This window comes from Trichosurus vulpecula, chromosome 5 (genome assembly GCF_011100635.1).
Source record: "Trichosurus vulpecula isolate mTriVul1 chromosome 5, mTriVul1.pri, whole genome shotgun sequence".
Taxonomy (NCBI): domain Eukaryota; kingdom Metazoa; phylum Chordata; class Mammalia; order Diprotodontia; family Phalangeridae; genus Trichosurus; species Trichosurus vulpecula.
This window is the reverse complement of record NC_050577.1, coordinates 297,802,548-297,814,637: the sequence shown is the minus strand read 5'-3', so window position 1 is coordinate 297,814,637 and position 12,090 is coordinate 297,802,548.

The window sequence follows — 12,090 nt, the reverse complement described above, 5'->3', positions numbered from 1 at the left end:
CCCATGACTGACTCCCTTTATATTAAGGTGCTGGAGAATAGCAGTTGGGCAGCCTCTCCCTCCACATCCTCAGCAATGACCACCAGGCCCCGCAGGACTATCTGTTCCATCGGTGCCTGGCACGTAGGGGGGATTTAATAAGGGATTGTTGATTGGATGAAATAAAACTGGGGAACATTGGCCTCTTTTCAGTACAAAGAGAACGCAGACTGTGGTAGGACTTTACTGAAATCCAAATTGCTGTCCTCACTACAGCACTGCTAGAGAGCTTCAAGCTTTACAAAGTACTTTGTTTAGATTATTAATATCATTTACCCAACAATAATAACCACTTGATATCATCAATATTATTTACTTGACATTACTATTATCCACTTAATATTTTAATATTACTTATTATTAACTAAGTAGTATTATTAATATTAATTACTCAATATTGTTTACTAAATATTATTAACAGCTTAATATTGTTAATATCACTCAACATTATCAACTACTTAATATTATTAATTACTTAATACCATCTCATTTGATCCTCACGACACCCCTGGGTGGTAGGTGCTATTATAATCCAAATTTTACAGATGAGGAAACAAAAGCAAACAGGGTGCAGTGACTTGCCCAGGGTCACACAGCCAGTAACTCATGTCTTCTGGACTTCCTGTGGTTGCCGCCGCAGCAGCTTTGTGAGGTTGATAAGCACAAGTATTATCACCCCCATTTTATAGAGGAGGAGCCTGTGGCTCAGAGGAGGTCACTCAAGGCCAAGCCGGCCAGATGGAGGCCCTGTTCTCCGGCCTCTTTGCGTGACCCCAGGTGGCCTGACCAGTGAGCCTGGATTTGGACGCAGGTTGTTATCGTGCTGTGGGGCTTCCCAGCTGGGGTTTATCTCCATCTGAACCCAGCCTGCTCCTTCCCCCAGGCCTGTGTCCCTCCCTTGGGCTCTCTTCGGGGCTTGGGCTGTCTTCGGGGCTTGGGCTCAGGAATCTGTTCTGACCCGACCCAGGCCAACGAGAGGCCTTCTGACCCTCAGGCCCAAGTTGGGGCTTCCCAACACTTCGAAAGCAGTGGAGGATTTTTTTTTTCTCCCTTTAAATTCTATTTTCAGAAGTTGCTCCTCCTGGGCCTGGAGTCTAGTCCTGCCAGCTGTCTTACTCAAGCTTCCGCCCCATGAGTTTTGCCCCTTTGGTTTCTCTTTCCCTCAGGGAACAAGGTGGACTGTGAAAGAAAATGCTGGATCTGGGGTCAAAGGACTCAGAAGGCCTGGGACTAAGCTTCGGCCTATGTGACCTCAAGCAAGTCGCTTCACCTTGATTTCCTCACCCATAAAACGAGCGAGCTGGAGCAGATGGGCTCTCCACCTTCAAGCACTAGATCTAGGATTCTATGATGCTCTGAACCTCCCTGAGCCTTAGTTTACTCGTCTATGAAATGAGGGTGGATTCCTTGTGCCCGAGTCTATATTATGATAGAGGATTCAGGATAGAAGATGGTCTAGGAGATTTTCTACTCTCTCTTAACTCATAGCCCCCACCCAGGGAATTGGAGGGAATGTGCGTACGGAACACGGCAGCTCTTTACTCGTAAGCACCCTTGGTGAATCGCAATGATATAAGGTTAACAACCGAACCCATCATTTTTGGTATTTCTGAAGGAGGAAACTCCATCTACCAATGCAGGTCAGTACCCCCTCTGTAACTTATAGCTTTAATGTGAATAGAGCACTGAGGGGTTGTGACTTGCCCAGGGTCACCCAGGGAACCACCTCCCAGCTCCCAGTTAGGTCCTAGAGTCAGGAAAACCTGAGTTCAAATCCACCTCATATAATTACAAGCTGTGTGACCCAGGGCAAATCACACAACTCTGTTTGCCTCAGTTCCCCTATCTGTAAAATGAGCTGGAGAAAGAAATGGTGAGGCAGCTAAGGGGTGCAGTGGATAGAACCCTGGCCCTGGAGTCAGAAGGACCCAAGTTCAAATTCAGCCTCAGACGCTGACTAGCTGGGCAAGTCACTTAGTCCTAATTGGCCCCAAAAAAAGGCGGGGGAGGAGGGGATGAGACTATCTTTGCCAAGAAAACCCCAAATGGGGCCAAGGAGAGGCGGGCAGGACTAAACGGCTTTCTGACTCTGGACCCTGGACTCTGAGCACTCTGATGCCACCTAGTGGTGTTTAGCACAGCTGCTGAGTCCCCAGCTTCTTTGCTTAGACGCCGTTTATTTGTTCATTCTTCCAGCCTTCTTCCTGACTTGATGTCAGGCCTGGGCCGTGCACGCTTCTGGAGGGAAGGTCTGGGCTTGTCCCATTGTGGCTTTCTTGGGGGTACTGAGGGTTGCGTTATTCCAGAGTCTCGAGGACAGCTCAGGCTGGGGACCCGCAAGCTTTCAGCTGTTTCAGAATTGTCTGACCCAGGACAAAGTCTGATTTTTGCCCCTCTGCTCTGAGTTCTGCAAGTTCCTAATGTGGCTTTGGGTCTGAGCGAAAGTGGACGCTACTGGATTTAATTTTTATCAGCCAAGCTCCATGGGCTCAGAGAGGCAGAATTGTAGGCTCCCCTTTGGTTTGGGATTCCCTATCCTGGTAATCCCTCTGCAGCCTGGACCAGACATTGAAAGTAAGGCTTGCTTTGCACCCAAGGTCTGCCACCATGGAGCTTCGTCCTTTCTCCATACGCTTCTAGATGCCTTCCTATCTTCGATTCCAGGTCTCACCTGACGGTAGGTTCCTCAAAGTCACCAGCATAGCAAACTGGGGAGAGGAACAGGGGACACACCGTAAGCTCCTTTCATGTCTTCCCAAAGTCTTTTCCTTCAGCAGCCTGAAGTGGGCTTGGTCTTTTCCATCTTCTCTCTCAAAGCTGGAAGCCAGAAGTGCCAGAAGTACCTGCAGAGCTCAGAGTGACCCAAGGCTTCAGGAGCTCTCTCTGACCCCTGCCAACTCTGGCTTGCCCTTCACATAGGCTCAGGACGTTCATCTCCACCCATAACAAAAGAGGCCCATGACAACAGGCTTTGGGACTGGAGTTACACTGATGGAGATCTTTCCTTTCTGCCTTCTGTTCTCTGGTCTGTAAATCTTGCTTTATTACTTTTTGAAATTCCCTTGTACCCATTCTGCCTTTGTAACCCAGGACCTATATGAGGTTGCTGAAATTTATATTTTGGGCTCATTGATTTCTGTATATGGTGGTGCCTATCCTCTGAAAAGAATAGAATGGGTTTTTTCCATATCGCTGTGTCATTGATTGTATAATCAGCAATGGTACTTACAGGAGAATCCTAGGACAATCTCTTTGTCACAAATGTAGGGAGCCTTGTGGAGCTGAGGACTCAGAAGTACAAAGCAGAGACACCCTCCCCTACTCCAAGAAAAGGGGCCAGGACTCTGGGTTGCTTGGGCTGACTGGAACAGAAACTTTATTGCTGAACCATCCCCTCCACTTGGCCCCACGGAGGCGCCAAGCCTTCATTTCTGTGCACGGCTGCTTGAGCCCGTTGAGCTCCTTCTTGGGAGCCTGAAGGCTTTTTCTTTGGGCATAGGGGTAGACAGGTGAGAGGTCTGGTGAGGAATAACATCTCCCTTTCCTTACACTAGATAAACTCTATCTATAAGACTCATCCCAGGCTAATATTGTCATCCAAAAAGCAAGCTCTCAGGATAGTCAGGTATGAACTGTTCTAGCTGAAACCCTTATGGTGTCTCACCCTGCAGAACACGATCTCTCTTGAGGCCAGGGACAGTTTCTCTTTTTTTTCTTCTTGTCTTTTTTTGCCCTAAGGTTTAGGATAGAGACAGGCCAGAAAACACTGAGTGGATTGGGATTAATTCCATTGTGTCTTTATCAGCATTCCATCCCTCCCTGAGCAAGTGGTACAATCACTTTTTCCTACCTTCTTTCTTCCAGTAACTTTTTCCAACTTTTAAAAAGTTGATTAATTATCTTTAGTTTTCAACATTCACTTCCACAAGATTTTGAGTTTCAGATTTTCTCCCCTGTCCCTTCCCTCCCCCATCCCAAGACAACATGCAATCTGATACAGGCTCTACATATACATTCGTGTTAAACATTTTCATGTTAGTCATGTTGTAATCTCCAGTATAGTTTTAAAAATGATTTTGTTGCCTTTAACTTTTATTGCCTGTCTAAATTCATTCTCAACTTCACGTTATCATGCTGCCTACCCCAAGGGAATCTACTCAGGAAAGACCCGCCATAACCAGGATCTGTGAGTCTCATTGGAATACTGAATCAGGTGATACGCAGAGGCTGAAGGAAGAATTGCAGTAGTAGCCTCAGGACTCTTGGAGGAGGTGGCAGTAAGACTTTTCTGAAGAGCTCCTCGTTTCCCCTCCCTTGAAAGGGGCAGCTGGTTAACCACAGGTTTCACTCTTATGTTGTTGTTCAGTTATGTCTCATTCTATGTGACCCAGTGGACTTTGGCCCGTGGGGTTTTCTTGGCAAAGATACTGGAGTGGTTTGCCATTTCCTTCTCCATTGCACTCCCACTTTACAAATGAAGAACTGAGGCAAATAGGGATTAAGTGACACTAGTAAGTGTCAGAGGCCAGGTTTGAACTTGGACCTTCAGGACTGTGTTCTATCCACTGTACCACCCACCTGCTCACTATTACACTCCTTGATAACGTGAAGAAACATTGCATGTGTTAATAATTGCAGAACATTTTTTTTACCCAAGATCAAAAGAAACTTGGGCCAGGACAAATACAGTCATCCTGTAATTTGAAGTCCAGACAAATGTGTGGTACACAATCTATTATAGAAAGAGTTCCTTCCTCTTCCCCTATCCCACACTATTAGGCTGATAAGGCTAAGGAAATCTCTAAAAGTAATCTAGAAAGGCTTTTTGTGTGACTTTCTAGACCAATTGTGTTGATAGAAATAAAACAAATGTTTACAAGGCCAGATAGCTGAAGAAATAAATACTAGAACAAAGAAGAGTGCTATTATATTTCCTACTTATGGGAAAGGCACCAGACCTGGAGTCAAGGCCTGAGTTCAAATCCAGCCTCAGTCACTTACTAGCTATGTGACCCTGGGCAAGTCACTCAACCCTGTTCACCTTAGTTTCCTCATCTGTAAAATGAGCTGGAGAAGGAAATGACAAACTACTCCAGTGTCTTTGCCAACAAAACCCCAAATGGGGCCTCAAAGAATCAGACACAACTGAACAAGAAACTCATGGGAAAGGTAGGGGTGATAACCCAGTCACATAACAGGCATGTGCTAGAGATGGCTCATACCGGCTCCAGAGACCCGGAGTGTTCAGTTTTCAGCAGGAGCATTTCCACTTCGGAAATCAGGGATACGAATCAGGGATTGATTTATTGTTTTGCTGATCGTTAAGTGATGGAGGAAAATGTAATAATGCTGATTAAACATGAAAGTGTCTCTAGCACTTTGGGGATGGGGGAAGGTGGTTGCTGACTATTTACTAACACATCCCTGGAGATATACGCATATTTACATATGTGTATACACATACATAGACATACATATATTTAAATATATATATATATATACATATATATATATACACATATACATAAACTGTTTGAAAAATAGATCTATGCCAAAGAATAGTGGCAGCATTTTTCCAATCCCACACACAGCCCTTTCTTCTCTCCCTTTTTCTCTCTTGCTTTTGCTTCTTTTGAAATGAGTGATTTTATGTTGAGTTTTTTTCCTTTCTTCTTCTCTCTGGCCTGGAGAGACACTCAGACAATGGTCCTTCTCTGAGGACTCTGGCAGGTTCAACTCTTGCTTTTTTCTTTTAAATAACTAAGAGCCTAGCAAAAAAAAAAAATGGTCCAGTGAAGTCCTGGAAAGCTTTCTTATTGCCTGGTTCTATCTTCCCTGGGGTGATTTTCCTTTCAAGTTTCTAGCCTCCACTCTATCCCAATATTCCATCTTGCTCTGTATTATCTTCCCGTACTCTGGAATCTTTAAGTTCATTAGCCAACTGTTCGTCTGGATCCCTTCTGTGTTTGTGGCCTGGCACAAGCTTGTTGACAAAATGGTTTTAGATTGAGATTGATTTTACCATTAGAAGTTATTTAAGCTAGTTATCTGACTGAGCTAATGCTCCCTTTGAGGAATGATAGACCTAAATTTATCTGTCTGTGAGCTAAAATTTCCCCAATGTCTATGTGTAAATGTGTGTATATTATAAAGATAATTGTGTGTGTATGTATGTATATACACCGTTATCCTTTGGTTTTTATAAATCATTTCTGGATCACTCCCAAGAATTGAACACACTCCCTTATAACAAAGAAAAAAAACCCAACAAACTGATTCAATAGATCTCTCTTGTCTGCATGGAAGTAAGTGATGTTTATTCTGTCTATGCAGCCAGGACTCTCTCCTGAGAGGTGGGGAGGCTGTTCCATCCTCCAACCAAAACCACTAATAGGGGCCAAGGAGGATTGTAAGCAGGATCCAGAACTGGGTGAGCTAGACCAGAATTCAGAGCTGACCCTCAAAGGAGCTGTGGCACTGTGTGTGGGGGGCAGAGAGGAGCAATGACACCCACAACAATGACAACATTATTAAAAGTACATGTTAATCTCATTTTAGTCTCACTGACGACCACTTGGCTGAGCTACTGCTATCTCACCCCATTTTATGGATGAGGAAACTGAGAATGAGAGAGAATGCTCTTTGCCTACAGTTAACAACTGTTGCATTTGAACTCCTAGCTGCATGTTTGATCACATGGTATCCACTAGAGGAGGGGGAGAATACAGTCTATCCTATCACCCTCAGGACCTGACGAGGAGCACAGTAGCTAGGGTGGGGTGGGAGGGAATGGGGCTGCTGGAATACAATACTCTACTGTATTGGTGCTGGGGGTGAAGGGGACAGGAAACACACCCCAGATTTCTGCTTTGGGTCCAGTTTCCAGCAGCTGCCAGGGCTTTAAAGCAAAGAGGTCTGAGTTTTGAGCTTAGCCAGTGTGGGGCGGGGTGGCGGGGGAGGATTTGCACTGCCACAGACTGAGTGACAGCATTAAAGGGGATTTATTGCTCCGGCTCTCTTCACCATCTGGGTTACGCAGTGCACAGAAGCTGGGGCAGGCATCAGTTAAGTGGGCTCATATGGGTCATGAGAATTCATGAGACGGCATCATTCTGGGCAGGATGCCCCATTCTGGTGGGGCTGATGAAGGGGGAGGGTATATTCATCAGGACTGATGGAGGTGGGGAAGCAGGAGAGTATATTTGTCATCAAAGATGGCTCATCTACTTTTCCTTTTTTTACAGGCAACTAGGTGGTACAGCAGATCGAGTTCTGGCCTGAAGTCAGAAGGAAGATCTGAGTTCGAATCCATTTACTAGATGTGTGACCTTGGGCAAGTCATTTAACTGAGGCAGATGCGTCAGCTTCCTCATCTGTAAAAAGTGGGGATAATAATAGCACCTATTTCTCAGGGTTATTGCGAGAATCAACTGAGATAATAAGTATAAAGCACCCGGCACAAAGTAAGCACCATATAAATATTAGGTATTATTATTATTTCAAGGCAACACCACATATCTCTTCTCAACCACATCATACATGGTCTCTAAGAGTTCTGTTTTTCCAGTTCCCAAGGATTCTGGTGACTGGTTAGATGGCATATGGCCAGAGTAGGCTACAAGTGCCCTTGGGACTCAGAAATTTGTTCCCTGGGATCTTCCCAGCAGTTTAGGAAGTTGTAAAACAGTGATGGTGCAGGAGACTCATCTTCCTGAGTTTGAATCTGGCCTCAGATGATTACTAGCTGTGTGACCCTGGGCAAGTCATTTAACCCTGTTTGCCTCAGTTTCCTCATCTGTAAAATGAGCTGGAGAAGGAAATGGCAAATCACTCCAGTATTTTTTGCCAAGAAAACTCCAAATGGGGTGATGAAGAGTCAGACAAAACTGAACAGCAACAAAGCTATAATATAGTAGTCTAACTGGTCAGGGGGAAACCAAGTATCTTAAGGGAGTCCTTTATGCCTAATGGTTTTCCTTTGCCCTAGGGAATCAGCTTCTTGGCAAGGATGAGAGAGCCTGGGGGTGGAGGCTGGGAACTGTGGGCAACACATTCTATGGTTAGGCAGCTAGGTGGCTCAGTGGATAGCACTAGATCTGAGTTCAAATCCTGCCTTCAACACTAAACACTTCTGTTACCTGACTTACTTCGCTTATCTGTGAAATGGGCACTGAATAGCCTCTATTTTCCCAGGGGTCTCAAGAGGATAAGATATTTGTAAAGCATTCAGCAAACTGAAAGCACTATTGTTATAATGCTAATCGGTTTGGATCTAGGGATTAAGGAAAAGAGGGGTAAAAGTTTCCTGGTCAATGGATCAAAGGCTGGTTCATATGATGAAGTACATTGAGATGGGCAAGGAAAGCACTCTGCTGAGATCTGTGGGCAAAGAGAAGGCCTGGATATCCTGCTAGGGCATATCAGGGAAGGCTTAAGAAGTGCCATTTGAGCTGGACTTTAATGGGAGGGTAGGAGAAATTAAAGGAGTTACCTTTATCACCTTGGGAAGGCACAGAGTTCCTATGACTTTCATTTTCACCCTCAGCTGTTTTAATTTTGGACCTTAATCAAAGAGCTTTGAGCCAAAGATGGAGAGTAGCACAAAGAGAAAGTAGGCAGCCTTGACTTTTGGAGTTAGAAACTACCACAACAATGGCGACAGAACCTGACAGAGCTCAGGGGTCCCTCTGCGGCCTCATGACAGCAGTACCTGGTTCCCTTTACTACACTGAGATGCACCACCAAGGAGCAGAGCATCCCTGAGTTGGGACAGTTATGCCAACTCAAAGTGGCTTGATCCAGTCCTGGGACCACTGGCTTAGGGGAATGCTCCTGCTGTTGCTGCTGTCGCTACTTTGGAGGATGGCCTTGGCATTGGCAGACCATCTTTCTGGACCTGATCAGGCAGCACAGGAAGAAATTCAAGAGCAGATACTGTAAAATGGTGCCAAGGGCAAGCTTAATGGGGCCTTTCTCCTGGATGTGGACATGGTCCAGCCTCAACCTGGAGTAAACCCACTGGGTGTGAGAGAGCAGGGCTATGTCCCTACACAGTGACTCAGGTGCCCCAGTAGCTGTAGCAAGAAGTCAAAGGCATTCCAGACCCAGGTGAGCAGGGCACAAAGGAAGCCCAGAGGGCTTGAACTTGCCTCTAGGAAGGGTTGCCACAGGGTGTGGTGCATGGGGATGAGAACCTCCACATAGAACCTCCTGGCCAGGGTGAAGGCCTTTCCTTCAACTGCTGCTCCATAGGATGTAACTGTGAATAACAGAGATGGAGAACAAGTGGAAAGCCACACCTCCAAGGCTGCAGAAAAGGCTAGCAATAGTGGCATGTAGATTTTTCACCCAATGGGCCCGGGACAAATAAACAGGAGGCACTGAGAAGCAAAGCAGTTGTCAGTTCCAGGGCTCAGGTTGCATGGAGAATCTGATCCCCTTGGCTGGTACAAGAGGAACTGAACACCCAGGCCATGATCTCCAGCAGGCCCAAGGCCCTGGCTCTGAACACAAGTTCATGCCCCTCAGTTTATCTGGGCATCTGTCCAAAGAAGGGCAGTCTCACAATCACTTGCGGCAGAGAGAGAGGTGCATCCCATGGCGTGAGGTATTGTTGGCTCACAACAGGAAGACCACCCATGGAAAATTGATAAGTCTGCTTCTGTGGGGACCAAACCTGCCCCTCTGCCACTTAAGCACCATGGGCAACCAATGGAACTGCCCTTCTTGGGACTGTGGCTTCCTCATCCGAAACGAGGCACATGGATTCATACGATCTCTAAAAGTCTCTTCCGGTTCAAAATCCTGTAATCATCTATGGTCAGGTCCAGGGAGATGGAGGAGATGGCCTCCCAGGTCTCTGACCCTCATGAATTTTATACCTAGTGAACTCGGAACTTAAAAACCCACACACATGCACACATACACATACACACGTACACACACACACACACACACACACACCACACATACACACACACACCGCACACACACACACACACACACACACCACACCACACACATACCCTTGGCAAAGGAGACTTATTATTACTGCTTCTCCTGCCCAATATCATGGGCAAGGAATGGTCTAATCTACTATCTCACTGCAACCCACTTGGCTCATAAGATGGTTCATAAACAGCGTTCTCAGCCCTCCCAAAATGCCGCTTCTCTTTTCAGGCAGCTCTAGCACCCTGGACAGCGCTCCTAGGGCCTCTGATACTACGACAGCCAGAGGGTCCTCTATTAGGGCGGGTGAGCTGCACCCAACAGTCTGACCTTTTCTCATGGGGTACCCTGCACCTAGTAGTCTACAGTCCATCTTGGTGGTCTCCTGTGGCTCTAGCATGAATCTGCTCCTGCCACGCAGTCCAAATTGAGACCTGTGAAAGAGCCCAGTGTAGATAGCAGTCAACTTCTAACATTACTGTCAATTTCTGGTTAGGAAACTTCGCTTTCAGCCCCCACTCTTTAGTCTCTGCAGTGCACATGTGCCTTCATTAAAGCGGGATGTGATAATGACCCACCTCCGTCGTGGCTCAGACCCCATTCCACTGAGATTCTGATCTCTTTTTCAGTGGCACAAAACCTGAAAGGAATATTTATTCATGGATAGCTGAGAGTGCATTTTAGGAGAGCAGATGCAAATTGAACAAAGCGGAGCCATTTGAAGAGAGAAAGCTCAACTCCTACTAAAAACCAAAAATAACAGTGTTGAGTGCAGTGACCCATCGCTGTTAGCAAGGTCTGAGAATTCCCTCCTAACTGGCATTTGCCAGGGACACTTCACTGCCCTTCAGGGGAAGTATGTACACTCTCCAGTGAACTGTGTTCAAAATCTAGGGAAAGTAGGAAAAAACCATCTCATGATAGTCCTGCTTCTACCAAGAAGGCCCGTCCAAAATTCCCTACGTGAAGCAACGACAGCCGGCTGATTGCCAGGTTTCTGGGTCAGGGACATCTTCCAAGCATCTTCTCCGGAGCATTTTTCCAGCATCTCAACCAAACCGGTGTCACCTCTAAGCCTAGAGGTGGCTCCACACTCCTTCCCTCCCCACCCATGATCTGCCCATTTCTACTTCTGGCTTTTTTTTCTGTAAAGATTTGGGAACTCTTTTCAAATATAGAACGTGTGAAATATTGTTATGAGAAATACTTCATCTGTACATTTTTTCTGCAATTCTCTAGTTCCCAGAGATGACAGAAAAAGTCCAAAGAAAAAGAAAAACCTGGACAAGAAAAGATTACAAGTGGGTGTTTGGAGTAAATGATCTCCACGGTCATTTTAGGTCCAAATTGATGATACTATGACTTGCACTTCAAAGTCATATATCTAGACAGTGTCACAACCAGATTCAGAATCCAGGTCTCCTTGCTCTCAGTCAGGAGGCTCTTACCTCTGCTCCCCCAGTACAAAAAAGATGTAGTCTGCCCTTTGTAAGCCTGTAGCAAAAAGAGGAATGGGACTCAAACAGAGCAGCCAGAGGAAAGCGTGACGGAGGTGAGGTCTAAGGGCAATGATCATTCCTGACCAGAAATGACATAAGGATTCCAACTGATGTATCATTAAGAGTTGGGTTTAAAAGAATGAGATTTTTAAAAGATTTCTGTCTGCATGTCTATGTCAGGTCCCAAAAAAAAGAGAGATATCCTTTGAATCATTTCACACTTGGTCACTTTATTTTCTGACCCGACCATGGAGTATCTCCAGGTCATAGAGAAAGAGCAGCAGCAGCAGGAGACAGGCTCTCTTGATGTGGTTAGCCAGGGCCTCCTTCCAGGGAGGGGTGATTCTGGTCCTCTTGTTCTGGCACCTGAAGGTGGGAAGCACCCCTGGAGACTCAAAGCTGCAGGTCCTGGTTTGCTCTCCTATGTTCCTCTGCACCACAAGGGAAGTGAGGCTGACTGAGCCTGAGGAGCGCCAGCTGAGGGTGGAGGGGTCTGGCCCTGGGAAGCGCTGGCTCAGGGGGATGCTGCTGCTGGAGAGGCTGGCAGGGCAGGCTTCCAGGGAGTCATAGGCAGACAGGGGAGCCCACCATGTCCTGGAATCAT